The following is a 22,476-nucleotide window of genomic DNA, read 5'->3' as shown; positions in this document are numbered from 1 at the left end:
CCCGCCAGTTTTCTTGGCCCTGATGTGGGTCAGGCAGTCCACATTGCTCAAGATCCAGGGAGCAGCACTTCACCGACTGGGAGATTAATTGAAAGGATGTGTTTAACAACCAGGGTGAGTGTTGATTTGCCATTAAAGCAGAGCTAAAACAGTGATGATGATGGAAATTTTATTATCACACCAGCTTCTCCTCTTCACCCTGGAAGACTCTGCCTTCCTTATAATGTTAACCAAGGAGTTTCTTATAAATCTCAAGGTTCCAACAACAAGCTTTATTCTCCCATCTGTCCCACAAGATTTAAAGTGCTTTAGTAAAACTGATTAAAGCATTTATCATTATCATCAGTATCAGCAGTATTTGTTTTATCACCATAATTTATAGAACAGTTGTGTTAAGTTCTAACATGGTCCTTTGTGGCATTCCTCCCATTTTTATTTCTCCCACAGCACTCCAGCCCGCAGATGCATAAAAATTTTCAAGCGATGCATCGGGCCACAGGTTTCTAAAGTACATTTGAGCCTCTGCCTCTGAAATGACAAATCAAAATATCATCAGTTTTGTTCTGAGTTGTAATGGAAGGCTGAGTACTCAGGGTTCCGGTTCTACAGGGCACCCCAGCCAGGTCTGACTTTGCCACGTGGCTTTACCCATCACAGGAAGGCAATTTGGGGACACACTGGCCCCCTTCATGTAACAAATGGCTATCGCTTCCCCCTCACCTGAACAACCAAACCAAGCATGGAGATTACTTTGAGCAACATCACAAATTTACCCAACCAAGTAAAGGCTACAGATTTGTGGGATAAAAAAAATTTTTACCCCAAAGGCGAAAAAAAGACCTTCTTGTCCATCATCTCCTGATTACAAGCCAAGAAAATAAACTTGCTTGCAATTGTTAGCCTCTTGGTGGAGAACTGTGGAAAAGTTGCTTAGAGGAGTGATTCAGCAATAAAAGTGGAGGGGGTTGGGGGTTACAGTAAGTTTTCCTCCCTGCCAGAGCACCGTTTTCTCCATAGATGCCTGTGAAACACTCGTGTTGTTCTGCAATTACAGCCATGATTTGTTGGTGCACTTTTATGTAGAAGTGTCTGCATCTGTTGAGGTCTGCAGCGCTACCTCTTTGACAGTTCCAGATGTTGCGAAGATGAAATACCTCCTGCTTGAGGAACTGTGCAACTAGGAGTTCCAAAAGGTGTTCTGAATACAGTTTTAAAAGGCATCTGTCTTAAAATAATTTCAACATCTCGCTCATCTATTTATAAGCTCTGTTGGGTGGGTTTTTGGGCCCTCCCAGACTATTTTGAGGGGCTCATTTTCACATCAAGATATTTTAACCATTGAAGTGACAAACCTCTGCCCTGTTTCTTTCTTTGCCCTGGGTTACCCATTCAACCTGCCTTCTAACACCTTGCAATCTTTTTGTATCAAGCATGAGACAGAAGGGCCTTTTCTTGGGACATGAAGTGGGGAGGAGGCTAAAACACATATGCATGTGTACCACTGGCCTGGGACAACTTAAGATTCACTGGAGAGGAATCAACAAAAGGCTTCTGGGCCAGACTCCACTCTTCCCTAAGACCTCGCAACTCACCACACTGTAAGTCTCTTAAAATAGGAATGCTGCTTGACCCTTACCAGGGCTTTGGAGGGGTGTCTGGGCTTGAGTTTCTACAGGTGAAAACCCATGCCCAAGACCACCCTTAAGAAGACCATTCTCGCGAGGCCTGGTGCAGACTAATGCTATTCTTGGGTCATTTAACTTCACTCTCAGAGAGGAGACAAGGATGGTGCTAAGTTGTAAATCACTCCCCTCTGGAATGGATTTGAGCCAGAACCGATTGGCCTGAGCATTCCTGCCTTGCTTGACCATGGTAAAGAGATTATGGTATGTAAAATTCGGCTAAACATAGCTTGTTTCGATTTCCTACTTTCCTGGTTGTCTGTCTCGCTATGAAAGGTTAAGACCTAGGAGGGGGAGAGACACCCACTCTGTGGAATCCCTCTTACTCCAGGGCAACATTTCCTACTCAGATGCTGTCCATACATAGCCACTGTGCGAGGTTCACACCAAGGGAAGTTGGTCCCATCAGAGAAATATTCATAAACGTGGCCTTTGGGTTGTTTTAATTGGTCAGTCTCACAAAGCAATAAAAACAGAAGGCGTCAAACACTGAAGCCTGCCTGTGGTGTGGTCTGAGCTTACAAATCCCTGCTCACATGTTTGCCATTTCACACAAAGGAAACTTACCTTCCCTTTTCCCTGATGTCATTTCCCTGGGTCCAGAAACAGCAGTGACATCCTCTTAGCAGATCTGGTTGCCCTACTTGGGACTCTTCCTGAAATCCTTCAACCCATGTGGAAATGGTGCCTCAAGTCAAAGTCTCTTGAGATTTTCTCTTGTGGTCCAAGTATCCAAGTTTTAAAAGGAAATTATCTAAGTTAAAAAAAAAAAAAAAAAAAAAAAGATTTCCTTACATCTTCTTGCCTGTTTGACCACATAGACCACATGTGCCCACCAGCCTGCTGAAAAAAGTGGGAGGTCCTAGAGATGAGAACGGTAATAATGCACACTGTCAGCATCACTGTCTTCAAATCATTGGAAGCCCTTTTGCTTTCTGGAATGTAAATTTGAAGCATGTGAAACAGTAACTTCCGGCAATGAATGAGGTTAATGGTGCTCGGGCTACGGAGGCAGGTCTGCAGATGAAAAGGCCATGGTGCCAGGACAGATGGGCCCATGCCCCACCCAGGTGCACAGAGTTGGGCGGGGGTGGCTGCCAATGTGGTCAGACAGATGTAAGCAAAGACATCTGCAAATTAAAGCAAATCCCTGCCTCTGGGGCCTTGTCATCCGAATTTGTCTTGCTGAGTAAGGTAGAACCAGAAAGTGATTTTGATTAGCATTTGTCCAAGCTATTTATCATAGGAAATTACACCACTGCGTTTAAGCCTGGGACTTTTACCAACTATTCCTGGTTGCATTGTTGTGATTTCACAGAAGGAGGCAGACGTGGCAGGCAGCAAGTCCCCTTTGCTTGACTTCTACTTCGTTGACAGTTCACGTAGAAGGGCTCCTGTAAGAAGATATTTTAAAATTATAAGCTCAAGAAAACAAATCAGAAGGGAGAGGGTCCTTCTTCTGTTTTTCACTCCATATTAAAGGTGTCAGCAGCAAAGTCTTCTCCTCTAACAGGGGAACAAATATACCAGCAAGTCCTAACTAAGAAAAAAAATCTCCTCTCGTGCAAGAAACGAAAGAAATACTTAAATCGAAAGGTTTACTAAGGTTGATGGAATTTTTATTAAGAATTATTTTCCATAAAAGGAAATAGCTCTGCATTAAGATGAATATTCTAAATGTGGCATTTTTATGAACTTATAAATCTGTGCATAAGCATCTTCATAGAAACCCATTCTTTTTTTTTTTTGCAGACAATTCATTTCTTCCTCTATTTGTTCTGCCACAGATATACTACTTGTCCAGTTATCTGGGGCAGTGATATTTGCAGCTTTGTGAATTTGCTGGAATATATAGGGGGGATAAGAAATGCCCAAAAGTTCTGTTGGAAGCAGGGAATGTACTTTTCAAAATAAGTGGTACCAAACCAACAAATTACTGGCAACTTCACCTCTTATCTGCCAACCTCAGAAGAAGAGTGCCCAGTGTTTAGCACTTCTACTTAAAACACTCAGAAATTGTCGTTTCTTTTCCTCTTCAGAACCTTCCCTTCACCTCTTTCCAGTGGAGGATAATGAGGGCAGGATGAAAACCAGAACTGGAAGAGCTGGTCAGACTCCTCATTCTCCAAAGAACTAGGCTCCCAGGACGCAGTGAGGACAGACAGCTTGATGCAACTAATGTAGCCAAAACACCGGCAGTTAAGCAAGTCAAAAAAAAATGTGTTTTGTATCATTTCAGCAATCCCAATTGGCTGCCTAAAGAGAAGATCCTACTCTAGGTTTTCAGAATACCTGTGCAGATAAGAGCTAAATCGGAGGTCTCAAAACCCTGCCATCTAGCTAAAATCTGAAAAATTCAGTTTGTAAGCTGCATGATTTCCCAATACTTCCAAATAATTCTTCTATTTGAAAATATCTAAGGATCCCACCATTTGCATGTAGATGTTTGACGTCATTCAGATGAAAAATCCAATTTTACTACACCTTAATATTGATTGGATAGATTACAAACTTGTGAAGAACAACATAATCTCCTTTGTCCACAGTCACCCTGGATATCTTTATGGCTGCAGCAACCTGGCCATCTTTGGAAACCTCTGAAAGCATGAAGCATTTGCCCTGCTTCTCCCAATATCTGGTGCAATAGATGCAGTGTCCAGCTACTCCTGCAGAAAGAAGACTCAGAATTCATTCCATACCTATGTTAGTATAAGAAAAAGAGTGCCCCGTAGGGCCTAGTCAGCACTGGGCCCACAATGAGCATTCAATAAATCCTTAGTGATTGAGTATTTACGGAAAATCTGTGTTTGCACATAGATAGTGGCTTCCCAAGGCCTGTGCTTAGGGCTTGATGTGCCCTGTTTGGTGGAAGCAGAGCAGCTGTCTCCTGCGTCTGGGGATTTCTCACTTGGGGGAGCAAATCCTCTAAGTATTTACAATCATTTAACAACTGCTGCCTATATCCTGACACTTACCTCCCAAATTTCTCTCCAATCCACCCACACCCCTGACCCATGCACTGCATTAGTCTCCCTTCCCTGCTTCCACCCTGGCCCTGTGGAGGTCCCTCCCCTACACACAGCCAGAATCATCTTTTTACAATGCTGATCTGCTTAAAAATCTGCAGTGGTTCCCAATGCATTCAGGGTCAAAATCAAAAACCCTACTGAGGCAGGGCACAGTGGCTCAAGTCTGTAATTCCAGTATTTTGGGAAGCCAAAGTGGGTGGATCACCTGAGGTCAGGAGTTTGAGACCAGCCTAGCCAACACTGTGAAATCCCATCTCTACTAATAATGCAAGAACATTTAGCTGGGCATGGTGGTACATGCCTGCAGCCCCAGCTACTTGGGAGGTTGAGACACAAGAATCGCTTGAACCCTGTAGGTGGAAGTTGCAGTGAGCTGAGATCGTGCCAGTGTACTCCAAAAAAAAAAAAAAAGGAAAAAGAAGCACTTGCCTCATTTCAGCCCCTGTCTCTGGGGCCCAGCTGCTTTCATGCATTTACTCAGGGACTTTGCATATCCTGTTCCCTTGTTTTAGGCATGTCCCCCTCCACCTGGACCTTACCCTGTGAGCTCCTGCTTGTCCTTCAGCTGTCAGCACCAATGCCATGTCCTCAGGAAGAACCTTCTTGACAGCCCCTGACTATCCCCCAACCCCTGCCACACACCTACATCCCTACAGCAACCCTATGGTGCCCTTCAAAACATTGATGAATTAATGAGATTATGTGATTATTAGGAGTTTCCTTTGCTAGATCGTAAGCTCCAGGAAGGACTAGCCAAGATGGGTTTGATCAACTTTTTTATCCCCAGGGTCTAGCACAGTGCCTGAGAACCTGATGTATAGTAGATACCTAATAAAAACAGGTTGAATCAAAGAATGACTGACAGATTGATAAGAGGAAGAAGGAACGGAAAGAAGGTTGGGGAGAAGACAAGAGGGAGAGAGGAAAAAAGAAAGGGAGAGAGAGAGGAAAGGAAGAAGCAGAGGGAAGGAGAGAAGAGAGGGAAAGAGGGAGGAAGGAAGAGAAAGAAGTAGGAAGAAAATGGAGGAAGGGAGGAAAGTTTCCTGGAGAGACAATAATAATAAACTCCAATACTATGTAAATTCTTCACCATTTCTAAATCCAAAAATCCCTGAATCTTATATACATGACCCCCTTGTCTCCCTGTGTTTTAAATGAATCAAGGGTGTAATGTTAACAACAATGAAGAAGAAATGAAAGGAACAGCTGGTTCTTCCATGATTACTGGTTCATTCATTCATTCTACAAATATTCCATGTGCCAGGCCATGCGGTCACTGCTAGGGAGAAGCATGTGACCTAGCAGATGTGCACATGGTGGATTTCAGCTGACTAGACCTTACCACGCAACCTTGGGCAAGTTGCCCACCTGGTCTGAGCCTGTTTCCTTCTCTGTAAGGTGTGGAGGTTGAATGATCCCTAATAACCATTCCAAAGCTAATCTTCTATTGCCTCCAAACTGGATAATAATAATAATAAACATTACTAACTGAGTATTTAGTCTGTACAAGGTCCTATGGTGTTTCTCTATATTATCTCAGTTGAGAATCAGGGCTTGATATGCCCTGTTTGGTAGAAGGTATATTTCTCTATATTATCTCAGTTGATTCTCAACTGAGATTTTCAACTGAGATAATATAGATACTATCAATAAATGTAATTGGAGGCAGGGAGTAGAAGTGTAGGAGTAATATAGTATCTATATTATCCATACTATTATCAACTGAGATAATAGATTCAGAATCAAATGTAATCAAATGAGGTATCATTTGATATCTCAGTTGGGATAGGTAGAATTACTAACAGCTATTTTATAAACAAAGAAAACTGAAGCAAAAGAGATTAGCTAACTTGTCAATGGTCAACAAGCTAGAAAATGATGACATTGAAATTTAAACAAATATTCCTCTGACCTCACTTTGCTACATAACCTCAGATTGTATCATGCCCTGTAACAATGCTGGAGGTGGCCAGGACATGGTGCCAAGTCTCAGGGGCATGACAGAAGAGGCAGAAGCACATTTGGTTCTTGTGTTTAAAGCAGGTGGTTTTCTCCAAGCTTCTCTGGACTTCAGGTGAACACCTTCCCTTGGTCCTCAGAACACCTCTTCCCCAGATGTATGACTGCTTAAGAAGACTTTGAGGTCACAGGTAGAAAAGCATGGCATCCAGAAACACAGCTTCTCCTGACCAAGGCTGTCAACAGTCACGAACATTGTCCATGAGCTGGTTTCCTTCAGGAGACAATTTCCTGGCCCAAACCTTCACTGGTTGTTTTCTGCCTCAGTCTACGTCATAACTGGGTGCTCTCAAGCCAGACATGGATGCAAATAAGTTATGTTTGACATGATAGCTTCTAAAAATTGGAATATATCACATAAAATCCCAGATATGGGACTTTGCTTCAGAAATTAGAAGGTCTGGCTACAGATGACCTACAATCCAATGACCACCTGAAGCTGAATAGGAACTGACCTTTCAAATACACATGACTAGCCATAGGCTCCACTGCTCCTTATTGCCACATATTGACCCCATAGGCATTTGAATTTGGAAAGCCCAGACCTCAGAACCAAATCCAAGGCCTGGCACTCAAAGTCCTTTGCTACCTGGACCCCAATCTCTTGTTCCAGTCAACCTAAAACCCTTGCTGTCCAGCCTTCTGGAGTGGGCCCACCTGAAGGGCTCCTTTTCATTATACCTCATCCAAGCGTCCTTCTTGTCTTCCTACACTTCTACTCCCTGCCTCCAGTTGCATTGGATTCTGCATCTTTTGGCTTCCTTTTCCTTCCCTGCCCAGCTGGGATCCACACAAAAGTGTGGAAACCCTGACTTTTTGAGATCTATGCATGGAAGAACTACTGAAGAAGAACCCATTGCCTGATTCCTTGCTGCTACTCAAAGTGTGGTCCAAGAACTAACTACCTTAGCAATGCCCGGGAGCTTGTCAGAAAGGCAAGATTCCAGACCTCCACTCTACACTATTAAAACCGAAGCTGAACTTTAATAAGATCTTCCAGGTGAATTGGATCACATTAAAGTTTTGGCAACCCTGACCTACTGCAAGAATTGCAAGTCAAAGCCAGGCTCAGCTACAGGCTCAGGTACTCCCTAGTTCTTCTAATCCCACTCCCTAGTTCTTCTCCAGGCCACTCAGCTTCTCCCACAGCACCAAGGTAGATCACAAAAGGCTCAGTAACAAATCCAGCAGGGTGGCCACTTTCTAATGAGGGCAGAATTAGGCAGATCAGGGTCCCAGGACTGAAGGCATACACCCACCTTTCACATGATGAGTGCCAGTCCCTGTGTGCCACATCAGATCAGCCTTCTGACCCCAAGCCATCCAAATATCCCTGCTCTACTGCAGAGGGAAGGAACTGAGCTAGACAAAATAGGAAATGTTCTGAAACTAAATGTGGTCATGAGCTCTGACCAACGTGCAGGAACAGTTGTAGATGCTGGAGATGGTCCAACACAAAGGATAGTGTGCATTACAGAGATGAAGTGGAAAGGCAAATGGGAATATAGGACCGCTGTTGCAATCATGAGATCATATGATTCCAATACTGCTTCTCCCAGTGGAGGTACAGGTTAGCTCCATTGTTCAATTTAGTACCTATTGATCAGAGAAAATGCTATGTGCCAGGCACTGTTTCTACGTGTGAGACAACAGACAAAAATCCATACCACCGGAAGCTTACAAACTAGTGCAGGGAGACAGACAGGAAATAAGAGAAAGAAGGACAGAAAGATGGGCAGTGTCTGTGTGTGCACATGTACCTGTGTGTTTTGAGGTGGAGGAAGCATTCTAATCATCTGAGCAGCTCAATGTGGTGATAAGAGCCTTGAAGTGGAAATGAGGAGAAACTGTTCTCCTTTTGCACGTGAACTCATTTGACCCTTGTGATAATCTATGAGCTACAGTGACAGACATCTAGGTGTCCCTGAGACCTGCTTAACGGTGTTCACACCCCTGTGCGTTCCCCTCCCCTTCAGTGCAAGCTGTACCTGGTGACTCGGTCTAACAAATAGAAAATGGCAGAAGTGATATGATGTCACATCTGAAATTAGACAGTAAAAAACTGACTCCTAAATCTCTCTCTCTCTCTCTCTCTCTCTCTCTCTCTCTCTCTCTCTCTCACTCTGGAAGAAGTCAGCTGTCAGTTGTGAGCGGCCCTAGAGGCCTATGTGGTGAGCATCTGATATCTCTGGCCAATAGCCAGCAAGGACCTGAGGCTACCAATGGCCTCATGAGTGAGCTTGAAAGCAGGTCCTTCCCCAGTCCAGCCCAGAGATGACCACAATTCCAGCACTTTAATTGCATCTTCCTGAGAGATCACCCATAAGCCACACCCATATCCTTGACCCATGGACACTGCAACTTTAGGAATGTTTGTTATTCTCAGCTACTAAGTTTGGGGTAATTTTTTATACAACAGGCAATACAGGTCAGGCACCGTGGCTCCTGCCTGTTATCCCAGTACTTTGCGAGGCCAAGGTGGGAATATCGCTTGAGCCCAGGAGTTTGAGGCTACATAGTGAGACCCCATTTCTACAAGAAATAAAAGTAAATTAGCTAGGTGTGGAGGCATATGCCAGTAGTCCCAGCTACTTGGGAGGCTGAGGCAGCAGGATTGCTTGGGCCCAGGAGGTCAAGGCTGCAGTGAGCTGTGATCACACTGCGGCACTCCAGCCTGGGCAACAGAGACAGACTCTGTCTCAAAAAAAAAAAAAAAAAAAAAAAAAAAAAAAAAAAAAAAAAAAAAAAGGGTGGGGTGAGCAATACAGTATATAGGCAGGTACTTTTATTACCTCCATTTTATAGAGGATAAAACAAGACACAAAGGAGTAAATTAACTTGTCCAGGACATAGAGCGAGTAATGCCAGGGCTGAGATTTGAACCCTAACAGTCGGACTTCTAGAGCCCATACAATTGAGCACCGCAGTTGCTGACATGTTCAAGTACGGGTTTGTGCATCTGCTCCTCTAATCAGACTGTGCTCTCCTTTTCAGGTCTGTGCACCTGACACTTGGTAATTGCCCAGCACTTAGGAAGTGCTCAGCAAGTGCTGGCTGAGGGAAGCCAGGAGGGTGGAAGTGAGCAGAGCTGTCCTCTTGACTCTAGCCCACCTTGCACCAGAGAAGGGAAAACAGAAGGGGTGCGGAGAAATGTCCTCCACGTCCCCATCAGCCCCTAGTCTCCTGCATGGAGCTGGAAGCTGCGTTTTTGTTTTGTTTTGCTGAGACATACACTATCCAAGGAAAGCATGTTAGACTTGGCCCCACGTTTAATATCCTCGATATGATCTCCTAATCTTTTTCAGGTGCATCTCACATTAGGAATCTTTATTTGGCTTCCAAACAGCAAGTTGTCTCTTGAACTAAAAAAATGTGACTTGTATCTGTTTATCTTTAGTAAACTCTGAAAGATATGTTTATAACTTTATAGGAATGTCCTACAAGCCTGTTAAACAACATCTGTTCTTGTTGCTTGTACACTTCTGGAGGTGGGACTTTGGGATTTTTTTTTTTTCCACCAAACATCTAGAAAGAATTTTTTTATTATGTTTTCATTGTTCTGGCGCAAAGTACACGTAAACTCACAGGTCCCAGCCACTCTGCTTTGCGGAGGGTACTGAAAAGCTTCAGTAGCAGACAGGGCCGGGAAAGGCGGGGCCGACAGCTGCCGCGGGGCGGGGCTTCCAGGGCCGGGAGGTGAAAGGCGGGGAGCTTCGAGAGCTCAGGCTTCGCACCCAGCGGAGCGCGCAGAGTGAAAAGTGGAACGCCGGCTTAGCGCCGGGCTGAATCCTCGCTCTGACTCCTATTGCGGTGGGACGTGGTCTCCGAGTCTCCGTTTACTGCTCTACGGAATGGAACTTACAGTGAACACCTAGGCAACACAAGCAGAGGTCTGCCTTGAGTAACTTCTCTGAAGGTGGCACCTTTTACCACTTTTTAGGTAACAAATTGACCTGACGGTGACTAAGCCCGAGATGAAAAGATGTTAAAGGGACCTGCATGGAAGAAAACCGGTGTGTGCGGCGCCGAGCATGGGGTGCTGGGGGCGTCTTTTTTTCTGTACTGGCGTCCCCCACCCTTGGCTTGCTGTCCTAGAGAAACCTGGCTCCTTCACTGCAGCTGGGTTGGGAAGCCCTTCCTGGAAGCCTGCAAGGTCCTTGATTCTGTGAAAGGAAGGCAAGAAAGGGAAACCGGCCCTGCCTGCGGTGCTGAGTCCATGCCCTCGTGTCTTGCAGTTCCAGGAGCACCGTCACATGCATCTTATTTTTTATCTAATTAATGTAATTTTTTGAGCAGTTTTAGGTTTACCAAAAAAAAAAAAAAATTGAGTGGAAAATACAAAGAGTTCTCATATACTCCTTTTCTCTTCTGACATCTTGTATTAGTGTAGTTGATTTGTTACGATTGATGAGCCAACGTTGATATATTATTATTAGCTAAAATCCATACTTTACATTAGCATTCACTCTTTGTGTTGTACAATCTATGGGTTTTGACAAATGCATAATGTCATGTGTCCATCATCACAGTAACTATACAGAACAGTTTCACTGTCCTAAAAATCCGCACTGCTCCACCTAGTCCTCCCTCCTTCCCCTCAAGCCCCTGGCAACCACTGTTCTTTGTACTGTCTCCATAGTTTTACCTTTCCCAGAATGTCATATACTGTAGCTGGAATCATACAGTAAGTAGCTTTTTCACATTGGCTTCTTGCAGTTAGCAATATGCATTTTATTAATAAGTTCCTCCATATCTATTTGTGGTCTGATAGCTCATTTCTTTTTATGACTGAATAATACTCTGTTATTGCAGGTAGCACATTTGTTTATCCACTCACCTGTTGAAGGACATCTTAGTAGCTTCTAGGTTTTGGCAATTATGAACAAAATTGATCTAAACATTCATGTGCAGATTTTTCTGTAGATGCAACCTTTCAACTCACTTGGGAAAATACCAAAGAGTGCAATTGCTGGGTCATATGGCAAGAGTATGTTTAGTTTTGTTTAAAAAAGAAAAAAAAAAAAAAGCTAGACTGTCTTTCAAAGAGGCTATACCATTTTGCAGCCATTTCCGCTAGTAATGAATGAGAATTCCTATAGAATTCCTATTGTTCTACATTCTTGTCAGCATTTGGTGTTGTCAGTGTTTTGGATTCTAGTCATTCAAATAGGTGTATAATGGTATCCCATTGTTGTTTGAATTTGCAATTCCCTAATGACATGTAATATTGAATATCACATGCATCATTTAAATAATGAAATAAAAAGAAATAAGCGAAAATGGAATTTGCCTACTCTAAAATGTATGCTATGCAATCATTGCTGTGTTTAGTGGACAAATATCACTGGGGATTATAGGAGATATAAGGTTTGCGCCTCTTGGCCAAGAAAGTGGGCTTCGCTTAAGGAACAACCTGCTCATTTTCATAATCAATCACTTGTTTTGGTTGCTTTTTGCTTTAGCTACCAGGAAGCTCAAAGAGGATCTCTAAAAATGACACGGGATTTATAGTAGATATTTCTGCACACCAATTTTACCCCTTACAATCCTACCCCTATTTTCCCTTCACTCTAATTTCCTCATTTATTGGAATCTGAGGAATAAGGGAGAGATGCTAGTAATATTTAGTTAATTTAGTATTAGTAATATACAGTTTTTGTTGTGTTGGACCGCATGTTGCACTGGCTTGGGCTGCAAGCCCCCTCCCTCAACCCAACCCAAAAGAGAGAGGTAGAAGATCCCAGAATCCATCACAGAAACGGTGGGAACTCCATGAAGAGACAGAAAGTGGTTGAGTCCCATTCTAAAAACAGAAAGATTGCCTATAGTGTCAGAAGTCTCTGTAGCCACTAATAGGTGATAGAAAATGAGAAATGATCATAAAAGAAATGAAGCAAATACATAAAATGAGACGAAATCTGGAAAAAAACTACGTTTGCCATGGCTTGCCATGAGTCACTCAACCCAATTTTGTGCACCTGAGTGCCAAATAAAAAAACAATTACAAAACTTACCAGGAAAAGATGCAATTGTGGTTAAGTAGAAAGCATTTTATGAGCATCAGGTGCTACTATGGAGTACTTATTTGATCCTTATTTGAAGCCTTGTAAGATAAGCAGGATAAGCATCATTATTGCCATTTTACTAATAAAAAAAATGAGACCCAGGATGTCTAATTTGAAGAGGTCACTTAAATCTACCTGAGGATTCAGGCTCGACTGCCTGACCCAGGGTCCAGCAGAACAAAGGAGGAAACTTCTGAGAGATCACCTCTTAATAGGGAGTCAGCCTCTAGGGGCCAAAGGTCAGCTGCTGTAAGAGTACGAGAGGATATGGCATGACTTTGAGACTTTCTCTGCAAGTTTTGCTTGTATTAATTGGTGTCATCAGTTGAACAGTGTCCCCCAGCAAAGATATTGGAGTCCCCAGTACCTCAGAATGTAATCTTATTTATTTCTCTCTTTTTTTTTTGTAAGTATATATTGAGAATATTTTATTAAAACATGTTTCTTTTTCCATTGAGGCCCGTGCAGCCAAATAGAGAAATGCAGCAATAAAAGGTGAATATCAGCATATATATATTGTTTGTCTGTTTGCTTGTTTTTGAGACAGAGTCTTGCTGTGTCGCCCAGCCTGGAGTGCAATGGCACAATCTCGGCTCACTGCAACCTCCACCTCCCAGGTTCAAGTGATTCTCCTGCCTCAGCTTTCTGAGTACCTGGGATTATAGGTGCACGCCACTATGCCTGGCTAATTTTTGTATTTTTAGTAGAGACAGGATTTCACCATGTTGGTCAGGCTGGTCTTGAACTCCTGAGCTCGTGATACACCCGCCTCGGCCTCCCAAAGTGCTAGGATTACAGGCATGAGCCACCATGCCCGGCCATCAGCATATATTCTTTTGTTTGTTTGTTTGTTTTGTTGTTTTTGAGATGGAGTCCCACTCTGTCGCCCAGACTGGAGTGCAGTGGCGTGATCTTGGCTCACTGCAAGCTCCGCCTCCTGGGTTCACACCATTCTCCTGCCTCAGCCTCCTGAGTAGCTGGGACTACAGGCACCCACCACCATGCCCGGCTAATGTTTTATATTTTTAGTGGAGACGTGTTTTCACTGTGTTAGCCAGAATGGTCTCAAACTCCTGACCTCGTGATCCACGTGCCTCAGCCTCCCAAAGTGCTGGGACTACAGGCATGAGTCACAGCGCCCGGCCCATCAGCATATATTCTTTAAGGTGTATCATAAACTGTTTTTTCAGTGAATTGAAGACTTTGACAGAAAAAAATCTTTGTACGTGCACACTGAGAATATGTTTTTAAAACATGTTCCTTTCTTCATTGGGCCTTATGAGGCCAGAATGTGACCTTATTTCAAAATAAGGTCACTGCAGATGTAATTAGTTAAATTAAGATTAGGTCATACTGGAGTAGGGCTGGCCCTTAATCCAATAGAATTGGTGTCCTTATAGAAAGGAGAAATTTGAACACAGAGACAGGCACGCAGGGAGAACACCACGTGACAGTGAAGGCAGAGATCGGGGTGATGTGTCTAGGAGCCAAGGAATGCCAAACATGGTCAGCAACTACCAGACTCTACAGGAGAGGCATGCAACAGACTGCCCTTACAACCTCAGAAGGAACAAACCCTACCAACATCTTGATTTTGGACTTCTCACCTTCAGAACTGTGACAGAACAAATTATTGTTATTTTAAGCCATTCAGTTTGTCATCTTTTGTTACAGCAGCCCTAGGAAACTAATACAGTCAGTGTATGCTGAACAGCTATAACCAACACACCCAAGATGTGTCATGGCTCCGACACAACCAAAGTTTACAGTAATAGTCCAAGGCCAAGTTCCATTGGTGGGCACTTCTACTGCACACAGTCATTTAGAGATCCAAGCTAACAGAGGGTTTGCCATCTTTAACAGTGGTTTCCCAAGACTGCCTTTGTCCTACCATTCCAGTCCATGGGAACAGAAAACACAAGATGTTTGATAAGCTGGCCAAAAATGGCTATATCCCTTCCGGTCACATTTTCTTGAAGAGAACTTAGTCATATGGCTCTATTCAGTTGCAATGGGGACATATGCAATATGGTGCAGCTGGAGGAGAGCTAGTGATTCTTCTGCAATGATGAAAGCTGCTATTTGAAAAGGGGGCAATGAGAGAGCTTATTTCCAGGAATGCAAAGCCAAGGAGTTAGAGAAACAGTGTCCAACTCTTCCACCAGTCTTGAGGATAATGCAATTTAAGAGATGGATCAGGTCAAGGCTTTTGCAAAAAAGAATAGAAAACTAGGGCAAAGCAAGGGCCCTAGGAAGATGGCAAGCATCCTGCAAGGTTTAGCTATTAGGAAATTCATGGGAATGCCCTATTATTATTATATCCAGATGTTCTAAGGAAATTTCAACCCAACTCTGCCCCAAGGCATGGGCTCCAGAAAGAATCATCCTGCTTATAGCACAAGGCCTCTGATTCAAAGAACTTGAGAGAGAATAAAATTAGCACAGAGTAGCCAGAACTGAAGTCCTATAAGGACCCCCATAAAGTAGACATCAGGACCCAAAAGATTTGTCAAAGGAGGCCCAGCTTGTTAACTGACTTACTTGCTTGTTTACTTGAATCTTTGGTTTCCTGGTAAACAGTCAAGAACCTGGGTTTGGTGGGTTCAAGAATCCGATAGAGCTGGGAATAAATCCTCCTTTATGGCTTTGAGCAACTTATGCATGTGTTAGGAATGAATGTGTCCCCCTAAAATTCGTATGTCAAAATCCTACCCCCCAGTGTGACGGTAGGAGGTAAAACTTTTGAGAAGTAATTAGTTAATAAGGATAGACACCTCAGGAATGGAATTCACACCTTTATAAGAAGAAAAATGAGAGATTATTTCTCTGGGTCACGTAAGGATACAACAAAAAGATAGCCATCTACAAATCTAGAAGAGTTCCTTCACTAGTTACTGGATCTGTTGGTGCCTTGATCTTGGACTTTCCAGCCTCCAGAACTGTAGAAAATAAAAAATGTGTTCTTTAAACTACTCAGTATTGTATTATGTTTTAGCAACCCAAACTAACTAGACAGCATCCTCTCAGAGCAATAGTTTTCTCCAGGGCATAAAAGTGACAATAACCAACTTGCAGGGTCACTGTGCAGGGTAAATGAAACAAAATCCATCTCAGTAGCTGTTCATTATCTTGTTTGTTCACGTCCCCTTCAATTTTGGGACAAGTGTAGTAGATCCCAGTATAGCTTTCTTATAACAAAGTGTATCTAAAAGTAGACAATAGAATCTGCAGTGAGATCAGGTTTGACAGCACATTTCAGACTTTCATGTGATAGAAATGTATGTCATTTCTCTACCCACACCCTGCACCCATTACAGCCTCTGTCCTCACTCTTTTCCACCCAACAAAATTCCTTCCATTCTCCAAGGCCAAAGTTACATCTACCTCTACTGTGAACGCTACTCAAATTTTCAAATAGAATTTGATGCTTCCAACCTTAATAAAAACTCCCTGAGGACAGGGATTTTGTCTTTTGTGTTCACTGCTATATCCTCACCAGCTGGGAAACTACCTGGTACATAGTAGGTGTGAATTTATATCTGTTAAATGAATTTATTAGTTAATTAGTTAAACTTTCTCCTCTCTGAGACCTATTCACACCACCACTATTCATTCATTCTCTCCCTCGATAACTATCATGTTCCCATTGTGCAAGGCATTGTGGCAATGTGAGAAAGGCCATGAAAACAGATCTGCCCCCAAGGAGTTTACAGTCAATGAGAGGACACCAGACACAAACTATAAGTATACATGTAATAAAAATAATGCCAGATAGGAGCACCAATATTGCACAGGTGTTGTTCAGATGAAGGAAAAGTTACCTTCACCTGGAGAAATGGGATGGCGGAAACATTACCAAATATGGGGCCCTGATATATATATATATACACATAGATATATATATATATATTTTTAGATAGGGTCTCACACTCTGTCACCCAGGTTGGAGTCCGTTGGCATGATCATAGCTTACTGCAGCCTCCATGTCCTGGGCCCTGGGTTCAAGAGATCCTCCTACCTCAGACTCCTGAGTAGTTGGGACTGTAGGTGTGCATCACTACATCTGACTAATTTTTAAAATTTTTAGTAGAAAGGGGATCTGGCTATGTTGCCCAGGCTGGTCTTGAACTCCTGAGCTCAAGCAGGCCTCCAGCCTCAACCTCCCAAAGTTCTGGGATTACTGGCACGAGCCACCTCGTTATGCCACGGGGCTCTGATTTTAACACATCTGTGCTGCACATCTTGTCATGTACTTTCTTGGAGACTCCTACACTGGACCACAACTCATTGGAAACAGCATCACCCCTTCATCTTTGGGGTCCTTCACCCGACTTCCTGTGCCTACCACAGAAAAGTTACTTGAACATAGGATGATTTAAAAATAAGGTTCTTGTGCCAGGCACGGTGGCTCATGCCTGTAATCCCAGCACTTTTGGAGGCTGAGGCAGGTGGATCACTTGAGGTCAGGAGTTCAAGACTAGCCTGGCCAACATGGTGAAACTCCATCTACCAAAAATGCAAAAATTAGCCAGGCACGGTGGCGCATGCCTGTAAGTCCCACTATTCGAGAGGCTGAGACAGGAGAATCGCTTGAACCTGGGACGTAGAGGTTGCAGTGAGCTGAGATCCGGCCACTGCACTCCAGCCTGGCCAACAGAGTGAGACTCCATCTCAAAAAAAAAAAAAAAAAAAAAGGAAAAATAAAGAAATAAATAAGGTTCTTGCTTGGCAGCACTGCTCTGTTAGAGCATGTCTGGGTTGCAGAAGGAAATGCATCAGAATGTGTCTCCCTTTTAGAAGGTGAGTAACTTGGGGAACAACACCAGCTCAGTGCAAGTCTTCATTTCCCGTTGAGTTTGGTTTGAGGGTTTTTGCTCCAGTTCTGCTCCAAGAGCCAAAGGCTGAATCTGGAGGCCTGATATTTGATTACTACAGGTATCATTTTCTAAGTTGCAGTAGAAATACAGATATTCTCACTTGTAACTTGGCTGGGAGTACATGTGTGGATGGGCATGGAAGTGAGTATGTGGAGTCTGGAGAGAACAGGCATTTATCCACAACCACTTGACTGTTACCTTCTTGTCAGGGGCAAATCATTTTGTAACATCTGGCCCATACCCTTGTTAAACCATCCCTTGCCCAAAATTCATCAGTGTTAATTGGGCCCTAATGAAGACAAAGGTCTCAGTTAAATAACATACCGTTATAGTAGGAATAAGACTTCACAACCAAAGAATCTCCAACAATTTTCTTGTCTCAAAAAACGCTAGCCTTCATAAACCCAGCAAGCACTGGTGCATATAAAAAAAGTAATGGACTAGAAGCTAGGAAACCTGAGCCAGGTCCAGGCCCAACTCAACTCCTGCTCAACCCCTACCTCTTCCATAATGTTGTTCTGACTTCTGTATCCTGCAACCATCTATCCTTTCTTGGAATTTTTATTTTGCTGACAACCTGTTTCAAATGATTTTCATAATGTGTTTAGCACATGCTTTGATACACAGTTGGCCCCAGTGGGTGTTTACTCCTACTATCATCATTATTACCACATAGCTCTCTATATATTCCTTCCTTAATTATGCAAATGTCATGTGTTACCATCTTACATTACCAAAAAAAATTCTCCATTGTTGAAAGAACTTAGATCTGTACCCCCGAGTATAGACCAAATGCTTCATGTTATTATGTTCTAATTTTGCTTTTAATTTTAATTCTAATTTTGCATACTAGCATATGCATGCGAGTATCTATGAGTATAAGAAGAAAATGTAGGAAAATCCTTTGTAACATCTAACATCAGTGGACCATATGGCAGACATGTCTGTAATCTTCAAAATTCTGTCCAACAAAGAAATGTGTTAAGCAGGATTCTTTAAATAAATAAAAGTAGCCAAGCTCAGAATAAAGGAATAATAGGTAAAGAAAATATGCAAACTAAGGACAAAAAAAAGGCAAAGGATCATAGTGGACCACAAGTATTTACAAGTATAATACAAAGGCTGTGGTTGATGATTTGTGTGACTTTTTTTAATGAAAGAAGTGACAGGGAAGTGGAGAGAAAGGTACATAGTACGCATGATCTGAGATAAAACAGACTCACATAATCAGAACTGCTTTGAACTATCGTAAGTCAATAATAATGTGGGAATGTGGAAAGGATTTGGAAGAAATTTGCAAACAGGATTTATGATGAAAGGTAAAACCCTCATGTGTATTGTTAGCCCAGAACTGGAGAAAAGAATAAAGGGTGATGTGGCAATTTTCATCTGTGGGCAGGTAGACAGAGAATGGTGGGCAGCTGTTCTCCCACTCCATTGAGTACCAAAATGAAGTAAATGGTCCACAGGAAGAATTTTGGTTCAATGTCAGGATTAATTTCCCGATCATGACAGTTGTTAAATGCTAAAGTGGTTGACCCACAGACAGTAGGCACTTTCCTTCATTGACACTCTTTAAAAGGGAAAAAGAATGAAAAAGACACTCCTGTCTGAAATAACTTAGGTGAAGTCTGCCTTGAAGCACAGGGATGCTCCATGTGACCACTGAAACCTCATATCCTCATCTATAAGTTACTAGACACACATACTTCTGTAAGTGAGACTATTCAAGAGATAACTACCACGCACTTGCAAATTATACTATGTCTTGGTGCATGCTACTCCCTGCAATTATCCTAGAAGGTAAACATGTGTCTGGCATCACCAATAACCATCACCACCAAAATATAAGCATCTTTAGGAACAAACTCCAGATTAACCAAGCCCAACAATCACCACAATGGTGTTCTGTAGTTGTCCATAGAGCTGGCAATAGCCTATTCAATTTAGCAAGTAGTGCAGGAAAAAGCTGAAACTGTCCCACCTAGGCTCAATCTGCCATGCCTGGCGACGTGGGCACAGTCTTCGGTGGTGAGTACACATTGAGTGCTTGCAGGTAGGAGACTCAGATCTTTGTTTTGTCTGATTCCAGTTTGCGATGAAGCATCGGAGATGCCTCTTTGCTCCTCTGACACGGTGTTGCCACTCATGAAATGCACTGTAAAAAAGGGACTGTTGTAAATTAGGAACAGATAGGATTCTGAAAAATAATAAAGCTCAAGACAATGTGTGGGATCATCACTGTTAAAAGTGGGTTTCACCAAGGGAGCACTCTGTTAGATAAGAAGGCACTGATTGAACTTGCTGGCAGTCACTGAAAGCAGTGTTAGGCCCGGCTAAAGGGAAGGCCAGGGTGAGTCCTCCATTTCACAAATGCAATTAGCTCCTTGTGGATGAGCCAAGAGCATGCTCTCTTTCAACTTTAGTAGCACACATTTTTTAGACAACAGGTCCACTTAAAGATCCTGCCCTGGTTAGCAATTGGCTGATCACTTTTCAAAGAAAATGATACCTGCATGGAAACTGAACAGAGAAAATAATGAGGAGAAGCATTAATGACCTGATTTTCCAGCAACTCAAAAAAAAATCTTTTCCTCACGAGAATGTGCAGCTGTGCTGGAGACCATGTGATGCTTTGCTTGATTTGTATTATGATGATAGTTTATGAAAACGCCCCCCCTCAGGGTCTTTTTGAGTCTTAGATCAGTAATACGTGGAAGTAGTCCTAGAGAAATACCCTTCTCCTTCTCCCTCAATCTTGCCTAAGTACACTATGCAGCCTTTCTGGTCCCCCAGACTTGGTAGCAGGAAGTCATAAGGGTGAAAATCAATTTGCCAAAATTGGACTTAAAAGGGTTTGGGGGGCCATCAGGGAAATACACTGTCGTTGAGGTGGAACCAGAACCATCACATGGGCAGAAATACAAGGCTGGTGCTCACTGCCAGGTGACAGCTGGCAGGTGGTGAGCAATTATTGCATCTTTTTACACTTCTTTTTTCAAACTGATGTAGATACAGCAGGATGGTTTGGTGCACAAAGCAAAGGATTTGGAGATAGGAAAACTGGGGTCTGCCACAAACAGACTGGGAGACCTCTTGGCAAGCTTTCCTTTCAGTTTCCCCAACTACAAATAAGAGAGATTAGACTAGATCAGTGAGGGCAAAGAGAGCTCCCCTCCCATGTCCGTCCGGTTGATGGACAGTGGCTGCTCAGGCATTACATTGAAAGGGATCCTGAGGCTGCATCCAGCTCACTAGGAAAGAGTGCCATGATCGATTCATGATACCTGCCATGGGTGCAGATAACAGTGGTAGACACGACGCTGTGGATTTACTATCTTTGAAGTGGACCAGTCCAGGGCCTCCCAGCATTGCATTCCAGTGGCGTGAGTCTGTGAAACCTTTGTAGCGTTCATCAGAGCTCAAAAACAAATAATCAACCCCCTTCCTTATGTAGATCTACCTGTAGGTTCTGCTAGTTTTAACTGCCCCCACCTCCAAATTGCTTGCTCTGAAATGCCTTCACAGGCCATGTCCTGATTGGTTCCCATTCCCTGCACACACTTCACTCAGTCATAACCTCACCCTGTCATTTCACGCGGTCTGAGTGACACCCACCAAAGAGATGAACAGGGGTTAATTTTTTTCATGAAACACTGAGTAACAAAGCTACATCACATGACTAAAGGTACTTAATGTGTTATAAACAGACATGAGTTCTGGAATCAGGAGTCCTGGACTGTAGCCCCAAACTTGCCATAAACTTGAAGCCTCTCTCTATCCTCCACTGGACCTTGGGCAATTTCCTCACTCTAGATAGTGGCTTCCTCATCTGAAAAGTGACAGAGAGCTAAGGTCACTGGTCTCAGAAGCCTCTGGAAGGTTATGTTTGAGACGTCTCCCTAAGTCCTGAGAGTGGCATTGGGAAAGCCCATACCCAGCCCCACTAACTCTTGGGGTCCTAATGGAATAGGAATTCAAGGCTAAAGGACCACAGACCCAAGCCTGAATCCACACAGGAAGCACATGATGTCATGCCACAGCCCATCTGAAGGACTCCAAATCCTCACTTTTCCAACCCTAGTGGGTAACCTCCCAAACCTCTCCCGTGAGGGACATGCTTGGCTTCCCTGCTTTCTCCCCACCCCCAGCCCAGACTTCCTCCTTACTCAGCATGCCCCAAGGGGACTGAGTGGGGTTCTTCTCTAGCCTGCCTTTGGCCTTCACAGCCCAAGGTGCTGCCTCTCAGCTCTCCTTTCTGTCGTGCTGTCTCCACAGAGGAGGCTCCCTGAAAGCCTGAGTAAGCATGTTTCCAGTCAAAAGGAGCAAGTTCAGGGAGACATGACCCCCAGGAGAAACACAGGCTTCAGTTCGCAGATGCTTGGAAAGGATGTAGACAATCCCAGGGCTGGTTGTGTTGCGGTGAGGGGTCAAGGCTGGCAGTGCCATAGGCCTCCCACAGCTCCCCACCTGCCACAGTTTCCCTAGCCAGAGCAGCTCCTGAAAGAGCACTCTGTCATCCTTACAGAAGAGGAAAAGGCGGGCCAGGTGCGGTGGCTCACACCTGTAATCCCAGCACTTTGGGAGGCCAAGGCAGGTGGATCATGAGGTCAGGAGATCAAGACCACGGTGAAATCCCGTTTCATACAAAAAATTAGCCAGGCGTGGTGGCAGGCACCTGTAGTCCCGGCTACTCGGGAGACTGACACAGGAGAATGGCTTGAACCCGGGAGGCGGAGCTCACAGTGAGCTGAGATCATGCCACTGCACTCCAGCCTGGGCAACAGAGCGAGACGCCGTCTCA

General features: G+C 43.6%; 1 protein-coding gene across 1 annotated transcript in view; it reads right to left on the bottom strand.

The window, feature by feature from the left end:
• Positions 1-251: 251 nt before the first annotated feature.
• EN1 (engrailed homeobox 1) overlaps positions 252-22,476 on the bottom strand; it is an 84,073-nt gene continuing 61,848 nt past the window's right edge. Inside the window, exons 3-5 of the transcript XR_005237036.2 lie at positions 2,966-3,076; positions 2,250-2,436; positions 252-528 (exon numbers count right to left, since the gene is read on the bottom strand). The gene's annotated coding sequence lies outside the window, so the exon portion shown is untranslated. The remainder of the gene's footprint in view (positions 529-2,249; positions 2,437-2,965; positions 3,077-22,476) is intronic.

Source organism: Chlorocebus sabaeus, chromosome 10 (genome assembly GCF_047675955.1).
Source record: "Chlorocebus sabaeus isolate Y175 chromosome 10, mChlSab1.0.hap1, whole genome shotgun sequence".
Taxonomy (NCBI): Eukaryota; Metazoa; Chordata; class Mammalia; order Primates; family Cercopithecidae; genus Chlorocebus; species Chlorocebus sabaeus.
The sequence above is the reverse complement of the archived record's forward strand: the minus strand, read 5'-3'. Positions and strand labels throughout refer to the sequence as shown.